Genomic DNA, 17158 nt, shown 5'->3' with positions numbered 1-17158 from the left:
TAGCTGCAGGGGTACCTGGGTGGCTCAGTGGGTTAAAGCCTCTACCTTCAACTCAGGTCATGATCCCTGGGTCCTGGGATTGAGCGCCGCATCGGGCTCCCGGCTCAGCGGGGAATCTTCTTCTCCCTCTCACTCTGCCTCTACCCCAGCTCATGCTCTCTCTCGTTCTCTCTCTCAAATAAATAAAATCTTAAAAAAAAAAATGATAGGGGGCACCTTGGTGGCTCAGTGGATTAGGCGGCCGTCTTTGGCTCAAGTCATGATCTCAGGGTCCTAAGCTTGAGCCCCTGGGATGGAGGCTCCTTCCTTCTCCCTCTCCTCCCGCTTTTCCCTTCTCTCTCTCTCAAATAAATAAACAAAATCTTAAAAAAATAATAAAAATAAATGAGAGCTGGGTCTATTCGTGTTTGGATGAGCCTGCCCCCTCAGCCCTCCTCTGACGACCCGAGTGGCATGGTGTTGCAGGGCTCTGAGGGGGCTCCTCGCCAGTTGCTGCACGCGATCTGTCCGAGGTTGCTGGAAGTCGCAGGCTCAGAATCGAGGTGGGGGGGCGGTGAGGGGGTGCTGTCCAATGGCTGTGCACGTGCCCTCTGCTGTGCTGAGGGAGTCGGGGAGGAAACGGTGGGCATGGCAGAGACCCTGCTGGGGCCGGAGGGGCTGAGGCATCCGTATTCCTCTGGCTTTGGCTCTCTCCCACGGAGCACCAGATGCCTGGCCAGAGAACGACGCACCTCCTGCTCTGTCTCACGAGTGCCATCTGCCATCTGCCTGGCATTCGAAATACACTGGGGGTTTTTACTTAAGAATCCAAGGAATTTCCCTTTTCATTAGAAATTGTTTGTTTCCCTTTCTACATCCTTGGTGATTGAATATAAAAATAATAAAATCAGAAGCGTATAGCGTGCACAGGTCGCATGCAAGCTCCCCATTTCTCCTCTCCAGAGATAACCCCAGTTCAGTTTGGGACGTATTTCTCCAGATGTTCCGCCTACCCGTTTTCGGGGCATATGCGTTTTATGCAAGGAATGTGTTCCTGAGGATCCCATATCGTTAGAAATTTGCATAATTCGAGACCAGGCTGAACAAAAGGCGGCCAGAATTTGTTTATTAGCTGAAGTGGCGCCACCATGTGGCAAGAGTGTAAACGGTTTACAATTCATTTGGCCTTGGAGATTGTGTGATGCTTGGTGACGTTTCGATTTGGGGAGATTTGCATTGTTTCCAATGTTGTACATAAACTGGGACTAAAATATTCTTATAGAAAAGTATTTCAAAGTCTTATAATTTAAATTTATTTAAAATGTAACTACACCATGTTAACTTTGGGGGCCATATTTAAAAAACTGGTCTAAAACTTGCTTTTTAAAATTCAGATGACAACGTATTTTGGACATCCTGTCATGCCAGCAAATATATTTTTACATCTTTTCAGGGCTGTAGATCATTCCAGGATAGTAGCGTATCCAAATGCATTAACCAGTCTTCTATATTGATGGATATTTCTCTTCAGGGATAAGGGATAAGGCCTCCCGCTCCTGCCTTTCTGCCATCAGATTTACCCTTAGTACCAGGGACCTGGACACATCTAAGTAGATCTCAGTGCCAGTGTCTCGAAGCAAGAATAAATCAAGCTTCTGCCTCTCAGGGACCACCAAGGCCGTGGCGGCCCTGACCAAGGGCCCCGGAAGCCACTTGTGTTTTCCTATTCCAAGCACACTCGGCCTTTTCACTGACCTGGCCCGGTCTGGTGTCACCTGGTGGATTCTCCTGAAGCAGATGCTGAAATTGAGTTTGAGGTGCAAGCTATTTATTAGGGATTTAATAATACCCGTGAAGTGAAAGGGGAGGAAGCAGCACCGGGCAGAGGAAATCAAACTGTAAAACAGGCCAGTCACAGCTTTGGCCAGTGTGGTAGGGAAGTGCTGGAGCAAGGCCTGTCCCTCAGAGCTCTCCTGGGCAGGCCCGCAACGGCTTGGCCTTTTCAGACCGCTGCTGTGCTCAGTCACCGGATGCAGGCTGTACGCGGAACGACATGATCTCAGGCGAGGCTAACTCTCTGCAGCCAAATCCAACCCGAAAGCAGCATCAGATTGATGACCGACCCTCACTCCTGGGCGCCGGGTGGTAAGGCCTCCTTCAAAGCGGGATCTGGGCAGTCCATCTCTGTGACAGTCACATCTGGCCTCCTGTCTCTTCCCAGGCGCCCAAAAGGCCCGTCTGGAGTTTTGGCAGCCCCGGGCACGTTACACGGGGGGTTCCGCTAGGGTTTTGGAAGTCTGCAAGCAGAAAAGCCTTGCTGCCACATCATGTAAGGGCCGGGGTTTTCCTATCTTCTCCTGCCTTCATGAGGCATGTGGTAGTGCTCGAGGAATTTTACGTGTTGGTTGATTTGTTCATGGGATTGCGGAAGGACTGTCGGGGATAGTTTCTGCCACCATCCCTCCCAGATTTGCTTCTGCTGTAAATTGGATGGAGGTGCCGTCTGTATTTGCTAATGACCCACCACGTTTGCCTTTAAGCCCTGCCTTGAAAACAAGACATTAGGAAACCACACTCTTAGGTTCTGTCCACAGCCTTAATTAATAAGCGTCTCCTAGAGAGAGCTGGAGCAGCACCTAGCCAGACTCCCTGTGTCAGAGTCTCTGCGGATGGGGCCGGGGTACTAATATTTGAACAAGTTCCCAGGATGATTCTAATGAATAGCCAAAAGACTTGACCATTCGGTAGCACCTGCTGATTGTCGCTTGGCTCTGCCTGCGTGAGTTTTATTTCTCCAGTCAGATTGTTTCAGGAGTATTATGTGTTGTAATGCTGTGAGCTGGTGGATATAGAGTAGGGGCTTAGTTTGCTACGGGTTACTGGGTGTGTGTGCCGTGTGTGTGTCCGCATGTATGTGTCGGAGAGGAGAATCAACAATCAACTACAGCAATGACATTTTTGCTGCCTTTTTTTTTTTTTTTTAGAGATTGTTATTGAAATGGCCAATTGGTGCTTATAGGTTTTTTTTTTAAATTTTATTTATTTATTTGAGAGAGAGAGAGAGCATGAGAGGGGAGGTCCGAGGGAGAAGCAGACTCCCCATGGAGCTGGGAGCCCAATATGGGACTCGATCCCAGGACTCCGGGATCATGACCTGAGCCAAAGGCAGTCGACTAACCAACTGAGCCACCCAGGCGCCCCTTTTTGCTGCCTTTTGATAGGTATACAATTTCACACTCTTTTTCCATGCCGCTTGAAATTTCAAAGTGAATTATGACTGAAAGCAAATAAAAGCAATGATAACAATACGCTTTTTCATCTTCTATAAAGAAGGCAAGAATATGCAATGGGAAAAAGTCTCTTCTACAAATGGTGCTGGAAAAACTGGGCAGCTACATGTGAGGGAATGAAAATGGACCACTTTCTTACACTGTACACAAAAATAAACCCCAAATGGATTAAGGACCTAAATTTGAGGACTGAAACCATAAAAATGCTAGAAGAGGGGCGCCTGGGTGGCTCCGTGGCTTAAAGCCTCTGCCTTCGGCTCAGGTTATGATCCCAGGGTCCTGGGATCGAGCTCCGCTTCGGGCTCTCTGCTCAGTGGGGAGCCTGCCCCTCCCTCTCTCTCTCTGCCTGCCTCTCTGCCTACTTGTGTTCTCTGTCTGTCAAATAAATAAAATCTTTAAAAAAAAATGCTAGAAGAGAGGGGGGCCTGGCTGGCTTAGTGGGCAGAGCATATGACTCTTGATCTCAGGGTTGTGAGTTCGAGCCCATGTTGGGCATAGAGTTTAGTTAAAAAAAAAAAAACCAACAAAACATAAGAAACAACAAGTGTTGGTAAGGATGTGAAGAAAAGGGAACCTTCCTGCGTTGTTGGTGGGAATGCAAGGTGGTGCAGCCACTGTACAAGACAGTATGGGGGTTGTTCAAAAAATTAAAAATAGAGCTATCCTGGGTCACCTGGGTGACTCAGTCAGTTAAGAGTCCAACTCTTAATTTTGGCTCAAGGTCCTGAGATCAAGTCCCATGTCTGTCTCTGTATGGAGCCTGCTTGAGATTCTCTCTCTCCCTCTCTGCCCCTTCCCCCTGCTCACTCTCTCTCTCAAAAAAAAAAAAAAAGAAAGAAAGAAAGAAAGAAAGAAAAAGAAAGAAAGAAAGAAAAGAACTACCCTATGATCCAGAAATCACACTACTGGGTTATTTACCCAAAGAATATAAAAACACTAACTCAAGGGGATACATGCACCCCTATGTTTATTGCAGTATTATTTACAATAGCCAAACTACGCAAGCAGCCCAACTGTCCATCGATAGACAAATAAAGAAGATGTGGTGTATATACATACAATGGAATATTATTCAGCCATAACAAGAATGAAATCTTGCCATTTGCAACAACATGGATGAGAGTATAGTGTTGAGTGAAATAAGCCAGTTAGGGGGAGCCTGGCTGGCTTAGTTGGTAGAGCATGTGACTCTTGAACTCAGGGTGTGAGTTCAAGCCCCACATTGGGTGTAGAGATTACTTAAAAATAAAATCTTTTTAAAAATACAGTTTACAGGGCGCCTGGGTGGCTCAGTGGGTGGAGCCGCTGCCTTCGGCTCAGGTCATGATCTCAGGGTCTTAGGATCGAGCCCCACATCGGGCTCTCTGCGCAGCAGGGGGCCTGCTTCCTCCTGTCTCTCTGTCTGCCTCTGCCTACTTGTGACCTCTGTCTCTCAAATAAATAAAATCTTAAAAAAAATACAGTTTACTTTCTTAGGTGAAACATATCCCAAGATTTATTAGCTTTATAGCCTTGGGTAAGTTGCTTTATTCCTCTGAGACATTGTCTTTCATTGTTAAAATGGGACTTGTAATAATACTTAATCTACAGGCTGATTATATAAACAAAATGTCATATGCAAATATAATAGTTAACTTAATACCTGCTACATAATCATTGGGCAATAGATATTAAATGCTATTATTATGTATAATAATAGGGATGATGATGATTATATCCTTACTCACAAACCAGTCTGTATAACCTGGAGCAAGTCACCTTACCTCTCTGAGCTCCAGTTTCCTTATCTATAAAATAGGGACAACAGACCTTATTCCACAGGGTGGTTATGAGGATAAAATGAGGTGTGTGTTGAGAATGTTTTTTAAACTGGAACTCATGAAGCCCCACAACTAACTTACTCACACTGCTTATTTGCTTAATAAATTCTTCCAAAATAGCAACGATACAAACGTCATTGCAGTTTAGGTCAAATCAATATAAATTCTTGGGGTGCCTGGGTGGCTCAGTCGGTTAAGTGTCTGCCTTTGGCTCAGGTCATGATCTCAGGGTCCTGGCATGGAGCCCCGTATCAGGCCCCCTGCTTGACGAGGAGTCTGCTTCTCCCCTCTCTCTCTCTCCCCCCAAGTTTGTGCTCTTTCTCTCATGCTTTCTCAAATAAATAAATAAATAAATAAAATATTTTTTTAAAAAATCAGTATAGATTTTCAGTGAATAAAGAGTTTAGAGGGAAGAAGAGAGAATTTTCAGAATGTTCAGTAGGTTCATTGCTTGGCGGGGGGCTTGCTCTGTAGGCTGTAAGGCAGGTCTGCGCCTATGCTAATCAAAATAACATATCTCCATTGTTGAGCAAAGACTGACAGGAAGGGTGGATGCTTTGACCTTAAAATTTGACAAGGTCACATCTGTGGGAGAGCAGATGATTTTCCACATCAGGAGGAGACTAGCCTCTTGCTTTAGAAGGATTTGGTCTGGGTGGAGTGGGCTTTGACCAAAAGTCACTCATCGTGAAGATGACCTCCATGGTAATGCTCAGGCCCTCGAGATGCCTGTGAATACAAATGCCCCCAGTTTTCTTTTCACATTTTGGAGTTCAGAGAGTTTCCTGCAGGAAATAAATGAAACTTTCGAGAGAGTAAGAACATGATGGGCAACAATATTCATCCAAAGATAACATGTCAGGCAATTAGTGCTTCAGAAGACATCAAACTGGGATGTGTGGTTGGCTCAGTGGGTTAGGGCTCTACCTTCGGCTCAGGTCATGATCCCAGGGTCCTGGGATCGAGCCCCGCATTGGGCTTCCTGCTCAGTGGGAAGCCTGCTTCTCCCTCTGCCTCTGTCTCCCAGCCTGTGCTCTCTCTGTCAAATAAATAAATGAAATCTTTAATAAAAACATAGAAGACATTAAACCCATAGATCAATCAGGGACATGTGCAGTCAGGTTGGCTCAATTTCATTATTTAATCATTTATGAAATATTTTTAGCAAAACCTCTTTTAAACAAAATGCTCAAAGAATGGAATTTTCTGGCTAACTGCAGGCTAACCATGTATACCTGTAAGTGAAAAGGCAACTGTTAAAGTTGATTTTCAAGTTAGAATCTTAAAAGCCTAAAGGAAGAGGATGTTTGCACAAAAAAATAGTTTTTTTAAACTACAAAACAGTATTGCTAATATTCTTCTCCCTTTGCAGAGAAGACCTACGTTTTAAAAAATCCATGGCAAAAGGGAAAAAAGTAACAATGGCATGACTTCCTCAGCTTGTAAATATGATACATATGTCTTAAGTATTTTCATATTTTTCTGGAAATGTTTTAAAGATATTATTTATTTAAGAGTGAGCGTGTGCATGTGCGGAGGAAGGGGCAGAAGGAGAAGGACAAGCAGATTCCCTGCTGAGTGTGTCGTCCCACTCGGGGCTCAATCCCACAACCCTGAGATCATGACCTGAGCCAAAATCAAGAGTCGATGCTCAACCGATTGAGTCACCCAGGCACCTCTAGAAGTGTTTTATTTTTCCTAAAGTGGGATTTAATTTACAAGATAAAACACCAGAATTTGTATTATAGATATGCTTTGTAGATATTTGGGACTTTGGAAGGTTGGGGTTTTGCATTTCTGTGGTCCTCTTTGAATGTCTCTGCCTGTATTCCCTTAAGAACAAAATGTATCAAGGGGACTCTGGGTTTTTCAGTTGGCTTGTTGGTGGTTGGCTTCTCACTTTTTGGTCAGAATAAAAATTAGATTCAGTGTTTATAGCAGCAATGTCCACAATAGCCAAACTATGGAAAGAACCTAGATGTCCATCAACAGATGAATGGATAAAGAAGATGTGGTATATATATATATATATATATATATATATATATATATATACACACACACACACACACACACACACACACACACACAATGGAATACTATGCAGCCATCAAAAGAAATGAAATCTTGCCATTTGCGACGATGTGGATGGAAGTAGAGGGTATTATGCTTAGTGAAATAAGTCAATCGGAGAAAGACAACTATCATATGATCTCCCTGATATGAGGAAGTGGAGATGCAACGTGGGGGGTTTGGGGGGTAGGAAAAGAATAAATGAAACAAGATGGGATGGGGAGGGAGACAAACCATAAGAGACACTTAATCTCGCAGAACAAACTGAGGGTTGCTGGGAGGAGGGGGGTCGGGAGAGGGTGGTGGGGTTATGGACATTGCGGGGGGGTGTGCTGTGGTGAGTGCTGTGAAGTGTGTAAACCTGGCGATTCACAGACCTGTACCCCTGGGGCTAAAAATACATTATATGTTTATTAAAAAAATTAAAATAGAAAAACAAATTAGATTCAAGAATGCTCCATACCTGGAGGCTTTGACACTGGCTGAAATTCCAAGCTTTATGGCTCATTATGGCTATAATCAGCATACATCATAATTACAGCTTTCAAAGTGACTCGCTCAAGCTTTTTTGCTTTTGTCTGAAACCTTCAGTGCTTAGGCAGCTTTAGTGTGAGGAACTTGACTTCTTCCTATCTTCTCCATAGCATTATCTATTCTGGCAACTTCTGCTTTAAAAACAGATGCTACTTCAGGGAACTTATTGATGTGGTTTTGTAGCATTAGACATTAAGTGTCTACTTACTGCAAAGCATTGCATGAAGCCTGCTGGAGAGGGAGAAAGGACAATAGTTACCACCACTTAGCTTGGCCCTTCATTAGTCCTCACCGCCTGGTTGAAATGATTAGGGCTCCCTAGGATCTGTTTGCTCCTCTATCTGGGCACATCACCAGACTGCCTTTCCTTTCCGGCTTTTGCTCTCAATGGGCAATGAATGAGTGAGTTCTTGCCAATGAAATGTGACCTGATGGGAGGAATGCCACTTCTAGTCCTGGCACATTAGAATGTCCCTCCTAACCCTCCGTGTACTCTCTGGATGAAGAGAACCCAGGGGAGGACACAGAGGCCTTAAGAGATGGCTGAGTGTGGATATCCAAAGGATGGCTTGGAACGACCCCCTCCTCTCTGCCCCTCTCCAAAATCCATATTAGACTGTGACATGAGTGAGTAATAAACCAATAGACCATTTTCTGCTAAGCCACAGAGATTTCTTTGAAAGTCGTCAACCCACCTTTACTAATGAGTTTTAGACTAGGTATGAGTATCTGACCCTTCAAAGACAGCAATTTCCTCGCTGTCTCAGGACCCCAGGGCCTCCCCTGTAACACAAGCTGAGGCAATCAGATTTCTTCCTTCATGAGGAACTTCAACTAGAAGCAAATGCAGTAGATAGGCATCTCACTCCATATTACTTACATTTGCTGGAAATGGAACATTTTCCCTATATCTGTTTTCATTTTGCATTCAGCCTGTTAGCAGAAACTTAGTTTGGGTCTTTTTTTTTTTTTTTAAAGCAATCTCAGTCAATTCAGGGTTTCCTTGGTGAATTCAGAGCACCAACCCCCTCTGCCCCAGCAGAGTTTGGATCACTGTCTCCAAGTTCAGCTCTCTCAGCTACTTCCTTGCTTCCTTGGATACATAGGAAACATCTGGTTGTTCCTCACACCACTGTGGGCAGGCTCCACGAGGCTGTTCCGGGCTTATTTGCATAGATTCATCACATAGCCATCTCTATTGTTCCTTTTACATGTTGCTGAGAGGTAACTCCACAGGGCTTGCCACTTCTCTGGGCTCCACCCAGGAAGTTAGGCACAGGTCGTATTTATTTTTGAACCTCCAAACCTATCTTTTGAGTTCTGTGGTTGTCCCCAAGAAATTGGTTTAGGCTGGTAGGGCACAGGGATTAGCATAAAATTAGCATTCGATTCCATTAGCATAAAATTCATCTGCTTCCATCTGATTCATCATCTGTGGCCAAAGAGTCCTTTAGTATGGGTGGGAGGGATGAGAAAAGCATAAGAATAATAGGAAATCATGGGATGTAAAGCACTGTGGTTAATATGTCAATATCATTTGGCTTCTACCAAGAAGGAATCTGCCATCTGGTAACATGACAGAAATAATCAGACTTGAAGAGTAGAACTGCACTGAGTGAGTGGTGAAACACTAGCATGTAGGTCAAGAGCCATCTAGGACCCCAAAGCACAATGTGGCTCCAGCCTCAATGCGGCCTGACCCTAATGCTCAGAGTCTTGGATTCCTGTTATTAATCTGAGAAATTTCTAGGGAGGCTTACACTAAAATGTATCCATTTGGTTCCCTAACCTGGAAACCTTGGAGTCCTCTTAGCATAACCTCAAGTTTCCCCAGATCACTATCTTGGCATACAAATGAGGTCACCATTAATCAATAACTCACATTTCTTAACAGAAGACCCCAAAGAATTGATGGGTGGCATTAGTTTATTAGATATACCTAGATAGATCTATATCCTTATCTAAGCTCAACTTGGGCATCCCCACCCCTACCCAAGCATACACATATGGCTCCTTTCCTCCTCCTTTGACATTCAGTTAGTCACCAAGTCCTTTTGGTACTACTGCTTTCATATCTTTTGAATCTGTCCTTTTGACTCGGTCTCCACCCCCAGAGGACTGCCTTAGGTGCGGCCCTCATTTCTTATCTGGTTTACTAGAAAACCTCTCAATTAGTTTTCCTAACTCTAGTCTGTTACTTTTACAAACATCTGTCCTCCAGATTGAAGCCAGAGTGATCTTTAGAAATGTAAATACATCTGATCTTGATAGAGACTCTCTTATCTTTCAATGGTTATTTATTGCCCTTTATAAATTTCAAACCCCTCACCTTAGCATACAGGGTCCTGCATGACCTGACTCCTCTTCCTGACACAACTTCCCTTCACTCCTGTCCTATGGAACTCTTTAGAGTTTCTTACTTGATACAGTTTCATAGCCAGGAGCTTTTGCATATGCTGTTTCTTTGGAGGGCTCTCCTTGCCCAGGCCATAACCCAGATTAATTAAATCTCAATGTCTTGGTGGAGTGAGGAGGCATCAAAAGCCTCCCTAGGTGATTATATTGTGCATCCAAGTTTAAAAACCAGCACTTTGAACTATAAGTCAAACTTCACCTCCTTTGAGAAGTTCCTTGAAACCCCAGTCTGATCAACTTCTTCCTTCTCTTGGCTTCCGTAATACCATCTGTAGCCTTCTATCATAATGGCCATTATTTTTCTGTATGGAAATTGCTGGTTTATTCATTTGTCTGTTATTACACTTTAAACTCCTTGAAGACATAGACCATGTCTTAATGGTCTTGTATCCCAAGTATATAACATGAGGCATAGCACAAGAAAGGTAAAATAAATGAGTATATTTTTATGAAATATTGTTGAAGAAATTTATACAGGACCTACTGTTGTGGGCCAGGCATAATGCTAGCTGGTTTTCATATTACCTCATTTAATCCACACAACGGTTCTGGGAAATGTGAATTATTTTCCTTGTGTTACAAATGAAGAAAATAAGGATCAAGGAGGTCAAATGACATATCCAGTTACATAGCCAATAAAGCTGTAGGATTTAATCCCAGGTACATAGCCAATAATAGCTGTAGAATTTAATTCCAGATCTTCTAACTCCAAATTCAGTGTGTTTCTATCTATAGCTCGTGGAAAATAATGGCTAGGTAGCTGTATGTCACTGATACTAGTTTTCCATTGCTCCATGACAAATTATCACAAACCTTGTGGCATAAAACAACAGCCATTTATTAGCTCACAGTTCTTTAGATCAGAAGTATGGGTTCAGTGTGGCTCAGCTGGTTCCTCTGCTTAGAATCTCATAAGGCTGAAACCAAGGTGTCAGGCAGGTTGAGTTCTCATCTGGAAGCTCTGGGGAAACATCTGCTTCCCAGCTCATTCATATTGTTGGAAGATCTCAGTTCCTTGCTGTTGTGGGGTTAACATACCTATTTCCTTGCTGGCTGCCAGCTGGGGGCTGCTCTTAGCAAAAAGAGGACACCATGTTACTTGTCATATGGCTCCCACCATCCTTAAGCCAGCAACAGTGTGTCAAGTCCTTCTTGTATTTTGAATCTCAGATTTAAAGGGCTCATACGCTAGGTCAGGTCCATTCAGATAATCTCCCCATTTTAAGGTCAACTGATTTGGAACTTTAATTATATTTGCAAAAATCTCTGTACAGGAGCACCCAGGCTTGTGTCTGACTGAATGACTGGGACACCAAATACCTTAATCTTGGGGTCATATCAGAATTCTACATACCACACTGCTTATGCTTTATCTGTGAAGGTTTGTCTTCACATATATGATTTCATATTTCTTAACAACCATATTAAATAGGCAGGATGGTATGATTACCACTTTTTTTTAATTAATTTTATTTTTTATAAACATATAATATATTTTTATCCCCAGGGGTACAGGTCTGTGAATCACCAGGTTTACACACTTCACAGCACTCACCATAGCACATACCCTCCCCAGTGTCCATAATCCCACCCCCCTCCCAACCCCCCTCCCCCCATCAACCCTCAGTTTGTTTTGTGAGATTAAGAGTCACTTATGGTTTGTCTCCCTCCCAATTCCATCTTGTTTCATTTACTCTTCTCCTACCCCCTTAACCCCCCATGTTGCATCTCCTCTCCCTCATATCAGGGAGATCATATGATAGTTGTCTTTCTCCGATTGACTTATTTCGCTAAGCATGATACCCTCTAGTTCCATCCACGTCGTCGCAAATGGCAAGATTTCATTTCTTTTGATGGCTGCATAGTATTCCATTGTGTATATATACCACATCTTCTTTATCCATTCGTCTGTTGATGGACATCTAGGTTCTTTCCATAGTTTGGCTATTGTAGACATTGCTGCTATAAACATTCGGGTACACGTGCCCCTTTGGATCACTACGTTTGTATCTTTAGGGTAAATACCCAGCAGTGCAATTGCTGGGTCATAGGGTAGTTCTATTTTCAACATTTTGAGGAACCTCGATGCTGTTTTCCAGAGTGGTTGCACCAGCTTGCATTCCCACCAACAGTGTAGGAGGGTTCCCCTTTCTCCGCATCCTCGCCAGCATCTGTCATTTCCTGACTTGTTAATTTTAGCCATTCTGACTGGTGTGAGGTGATATGATTACCACTTTTTAAAAAATACGTATGAGGAAGTTGGAGCAATCAAAAGCAGCCAGTTGATGACAGAGAAGGAATTAAAACCCATTCTCAGAGAGGAAAAGATGGCAGGGTATGAAGATCCTGAGCTCATCTTCTCCCATGGACACACCAAGGTTGCAAATATGTATGGTACGACTCGCTCTGAGAACAGCTTAAGACTAGCAGAACAGGGGCATCTGGGTGGCTCAGTGGGTTAAGCCTCTGCCTTCAGCTCAGGTCATTGTCTCAGGGGTCCTGGGATCGAGCCCCGCATCTGGCTCTCTGCTCAGCAGGGAGCCTGTTTCCTCCTCTCTCTCTGCGTGCCTCTCTCCCTACTTGTGATCTCTGTCTGTTAAATAAATAAATAAAATCTTTAAAAAAAAAAAAAAGACTAGCAGAACAACCCTCCAACAGCTAAATATATAAAGAAAAAGCTACATTAGGAAGAGCAGGGAGGGTAGAGACAAAGTTGGGAACCAAGGCCCTAGCAAAGTAATTCACAGGTGGGAGGGACACCACAAGTGAGGAGGTCCTCCCTGACGAGTGAGGGGTTCAAGCCCCACATCAGGGACCCCCACCCTGGGGATCTGCACTGGGAAGATAAACCCCCATAAGGTCTGGCTTTGAAAATCAGTGGGTTTTAATTCTAGGAGAGCTAGAGGGCTATAGGAAACCGAGATTCTACTCTTAAAAGGCCCAAACACGATATTACTCACTCAGAGACTCAGCCCAGAGACAGCAGTTTGAAAAGCCCCCAAGCTATATGTGAAGCAGATTTATTGACTAATTTTAGGATGTGTGTCAGAGAAACAGGAATATATAGGAACTTTCTTTGGGAATGTTCTGGCTAGTGCCATTTTTCTTGCCTTTCTTCATCTTAGTTGGCCCACTACTAGATGGGTAACCAATTCTGACATTACCCATCTATCTTGCTAGACCCATCTATATCCTACATACAAGAGATTCACTTCAGACCTAAGACATAGATAAGCTGAAAGTGAAGGGATGGAAAAAGGTATTCCATGCAAATGGCAAAAAAAAACCCCAAAGCTCAAGATGGTTCAAAATGGGTCAATGACCTAATTGTAAGACCAGAAACCATGAAACTCCTAAAAGGAAACAGACAGTTAACTCCTGGACATTGGCCTTAGGCACTATTTTTTGGATCTGTCTCCTTAGGCAAGGGCAACAAAAGCAAAAATAAACAATTGGGAGTACATCAAACCAAAAAGCTTTTGCACAGTGAAAGAAACCATCAACAAAATGAAAAGGCAACCTACTGAATGGGAGAAAATTTTGCAAATAATATATCCTATAAGGGGTTAACATCCAAAAAATATGAAGAACTCAACAACTCAACACCAAAAAAACCTCAAGTAATCTCATTTAAAAATGGGCAGAGGTCTTGAATAGACATTTTTCCAAAGAAGATATACAGATGTCCAACAGACATGGAAAAATGTTCAGCATCACTAATCATCCAGGAGATGCAAATTAAAACCACAGTGAGATATCACCTTATACCTGTCAGAATGACTAAAATAAAAAACACAAGAAACAACAAGTGTTGGCGAGGATGTGGAGAAAAAGGAACACATGTACACTGTTGGTGGGAATGCAAACTGGTACAGCCACTGTAGAAAACCAGTATGGAGATTCCTCAAAAAATTACAAACATAAATATCATATGATCCAGTAATTCCACTATTGGGTATTTACTCCCCCCAAAAATGAAAACAATAAACATTAATTTGAAAGGATATATACACCCATATGTTTATTGCAGCATTATAGCCAAGATATGGAAGCAACCCAAGTGTCCATTGATAGACTAGATGAAGATGTGGTGTTTGTAAAAGCCATGGAATACTACTCATCCATAAAAAAGAAAAGACAATCTAGTGCATGGGATAAGATATTTGTAAATGATACATCCAATAAGGGGTTAATATTCAAACTCTAGAGAACTTATAGAAGCTAACACCAAAAATTGATTCAAAATTGGAAACACATGAAAAGATGCTCAACATCAAAAATCATCCAGGAGATGCAAATCAAAACCACAATGAGTTATCACCTTACTCTTGTCAGAACGACTAATACAAAAAAACAGAAGAAATAACAAATGTTGGCAAGGATGTGGAGGAAAGGGAACCCTCATGTATTGTTGGTGGGAATGTAAACTGGTACAGCCAGAATGGAAAACAGTATGCAGGGGTGCCTGGGTGCCTCATTTGGTTGAGCGTCCAACTCTTGGTTTTGGCTCAGGTCATGATCTCAGGGTCATGAGATTGAACCCTGTGTCGAGCTCTGTGCTGGTCATGGAGCCTGCTTGAGATTCTCACTCTCCCACTCCCTCTGCCCCTCCTCTCTACCCCCACCAAAAAAAGGGAAAGAAAATAGTATGGAAGTTTCTCAAAAATTTTAAAATAGAAACAGCATATGATCCAGTAGTTCCACTGAAGAAAATGAAAGACACTGTTTCAAAAAGATATGCATACCCCTACATTTATTGCAGCCTTATATACCATAGTCAAAATATGGAAGCAGCCTAAGTGTCCATTTACAGATGAATAGATAAATAAGAAATGGTGTGTGTGTGTGTGTGTGTGTATAGATAGACATATCTATCTATCTATCTATCTATCTATCTATCATTTCTCTATCTATGATGGAATATTACTCAGCCATCAAAAAGAATAGAATCTTGCCATTTGCAACAACATGGATGGACCTAGAGGGTATTATGCTAAGCTAAGTCAGTCAGTCAGAGACAAACAAATACTGTATGATTTTACTTATATGTGGAATCTAAAAAACAAAACAAACATACAAACAAAACAAACTGATCCTTAGATACAAAGATCAAACTGGTGGTGGCCAGAGGGGAAGTGGGTGGGGGGATGGGCAAAGTAGGTGAAGAGGATTAAGAGCTTCAGACTTCCGGTTATAAAATAAATAAGTCACAGGGATGAAAAGTGCAGCATAGGGAATATAGTGAAAAATATTGTAATAACTTTATGTGGTGGCAGATGGTACCTAGACTTAGGCAGTGGTGAGCATTAAATAGTGTATATAAATATCAAATCACTCTGTTAATAAAAAAAGCCAAATCACTCACTTGCAAATCACTAATATAATATTTTGTTGTCAAATATACTTCAATTAAAAAGAAAAACCTTTTCTCATTCAATGCTCTGTCTTTTAATGTCATACCCACTATTGCTTTAAAAACATTTTATAATCCAATTTGGATATAATAGAAATGAAGAGCAATCACAGTGTAATGTAAGTAGATTTGTTTAAATGTAAGAAGACCTACATCAGATCCAATGTATTCTAATCCATTTGTACAAACGTTTACATTAAGGAAGGATTAATCGTGTTATAAAAATGGTTTACAGTAGAGCCTTTTAAAATTGCATTCATTATCACCCTTACCTGCTTAGTGAATAACTATGAGTAACATTTGTTGATGGTTTACAGTTGGCAAAATATTTCCAGCTACATTTTATTTGCTTTTGTGCCCACTACCAAGGAAAATTGCATTTATTTATTTATTTATTTTTTAAAGATTTTATTTATTTATTTGACAGAGAGAAATCACAAGTAAGCAGAGAGGCAGGCAGAGAGAGAGGAGGAAGCAGGCTCCCTGCTGAGCAGAAAGCCCGATGCGGGGCTCGAACCCAGGACCTGGGATCATGACCTGAGCCGAAGGCAGCGGCCCAACCCACTGAGCCACCCAGGCGCCCCGAAAATTGCATTTATTGAAATAAACATTTATACATGTGAAAATGATTAAGAAAGTCATTGGAGTTGAAATTGACTTTCATCTATGCAATTTAACATTTACTGGATTTTCAGGAGCATCCTTTTGTGAAAAGTGGGGGATTCCTGTAGGTGTAGGGGCGTGTGTGTGTATGTTTGTGTATGTGTATGTGTGTAGTTATAAGGAAATGCAATTGATCCTGATTCTGTAGGCAAATATAAACTCATCTCTATGGTATTTCTTTGTAGTTGCACTGATTTCACTGGAAGTCGTATTGACAGCATGGAACCAATGGCAAAGGCTGCAGAGCAGAATGTGTGTGTGTGCTGGTGTGTGGTAGGGACACACAGAAAGTCACTAAGGACAGTAAGAAGGAAAGTTGCAGAGTGAGAGACCAAAATGGAGAGAGCACTTCAGTATCTGGTCACAAAGGAGAATGGGCACCCACCTCCCCGTGCCCTTCCCAGGTCTGATAGCTCAGTCACCTGAAGGACAGCTGGTAGCAGCTGGAGAGGTGTTTCTGTACTGCCGAGAATTGTCTTCACCTCTTTCCTATTTCTCAGAGGAGAGTGGTTACCCACTATGAGTTGTGTCATCCTTTATAAGGGCTCCTGCATTCCCCTCAAAAGCAGTGACGTGGACAAACAAGGGCTTTTTGGTCCCTAACAGCCATTTGATTTTGGGTGGTAGAGAAAAAGGCTTTGCATTTTGGGGGTCTAAAACGTGTTTGGGGAGCATTTTTCAAGATCTTTACCACAAAGGAGGGGAGAGGACTGGAGGATCTCTGAGCAGGGTGCAGAATTTCAGAATTGCTGATCTCTGTGTAGTCGTCTAGGCTAGAAGATCTGGCTCTTTATGTTGCCAAGATGGAAATATGGGCGTGGGGGGATGATACGAAGAGTAAGATTCCACCCCTGAGAAGTGAATTGGGTGCTGAGTAATTTCTTTAGGTGTTAATTTGAGAGGAAGCAATTACTTCTTTGTACTACTTGATAAAAGGATAATAGTTCTAACATGCTGATTCTGTCTTTCTG

Source organism: Lutra lutra, chromosome X (genome assembly GCF_902655055.1).
Source record: "Lutra lutra chromosome X, mLutLut1.2, whole genome shotgun sequence".
Classification (NCBI taxonomy): domain Eukaryota; kingdom Metazoa; phylum Chordata; class Mammalia; order Carnivora; family Mustelidae; genus Lutra; species Lutra lutra.
This window is presented reverse-complemented; position numbering follows the sequence as displayed.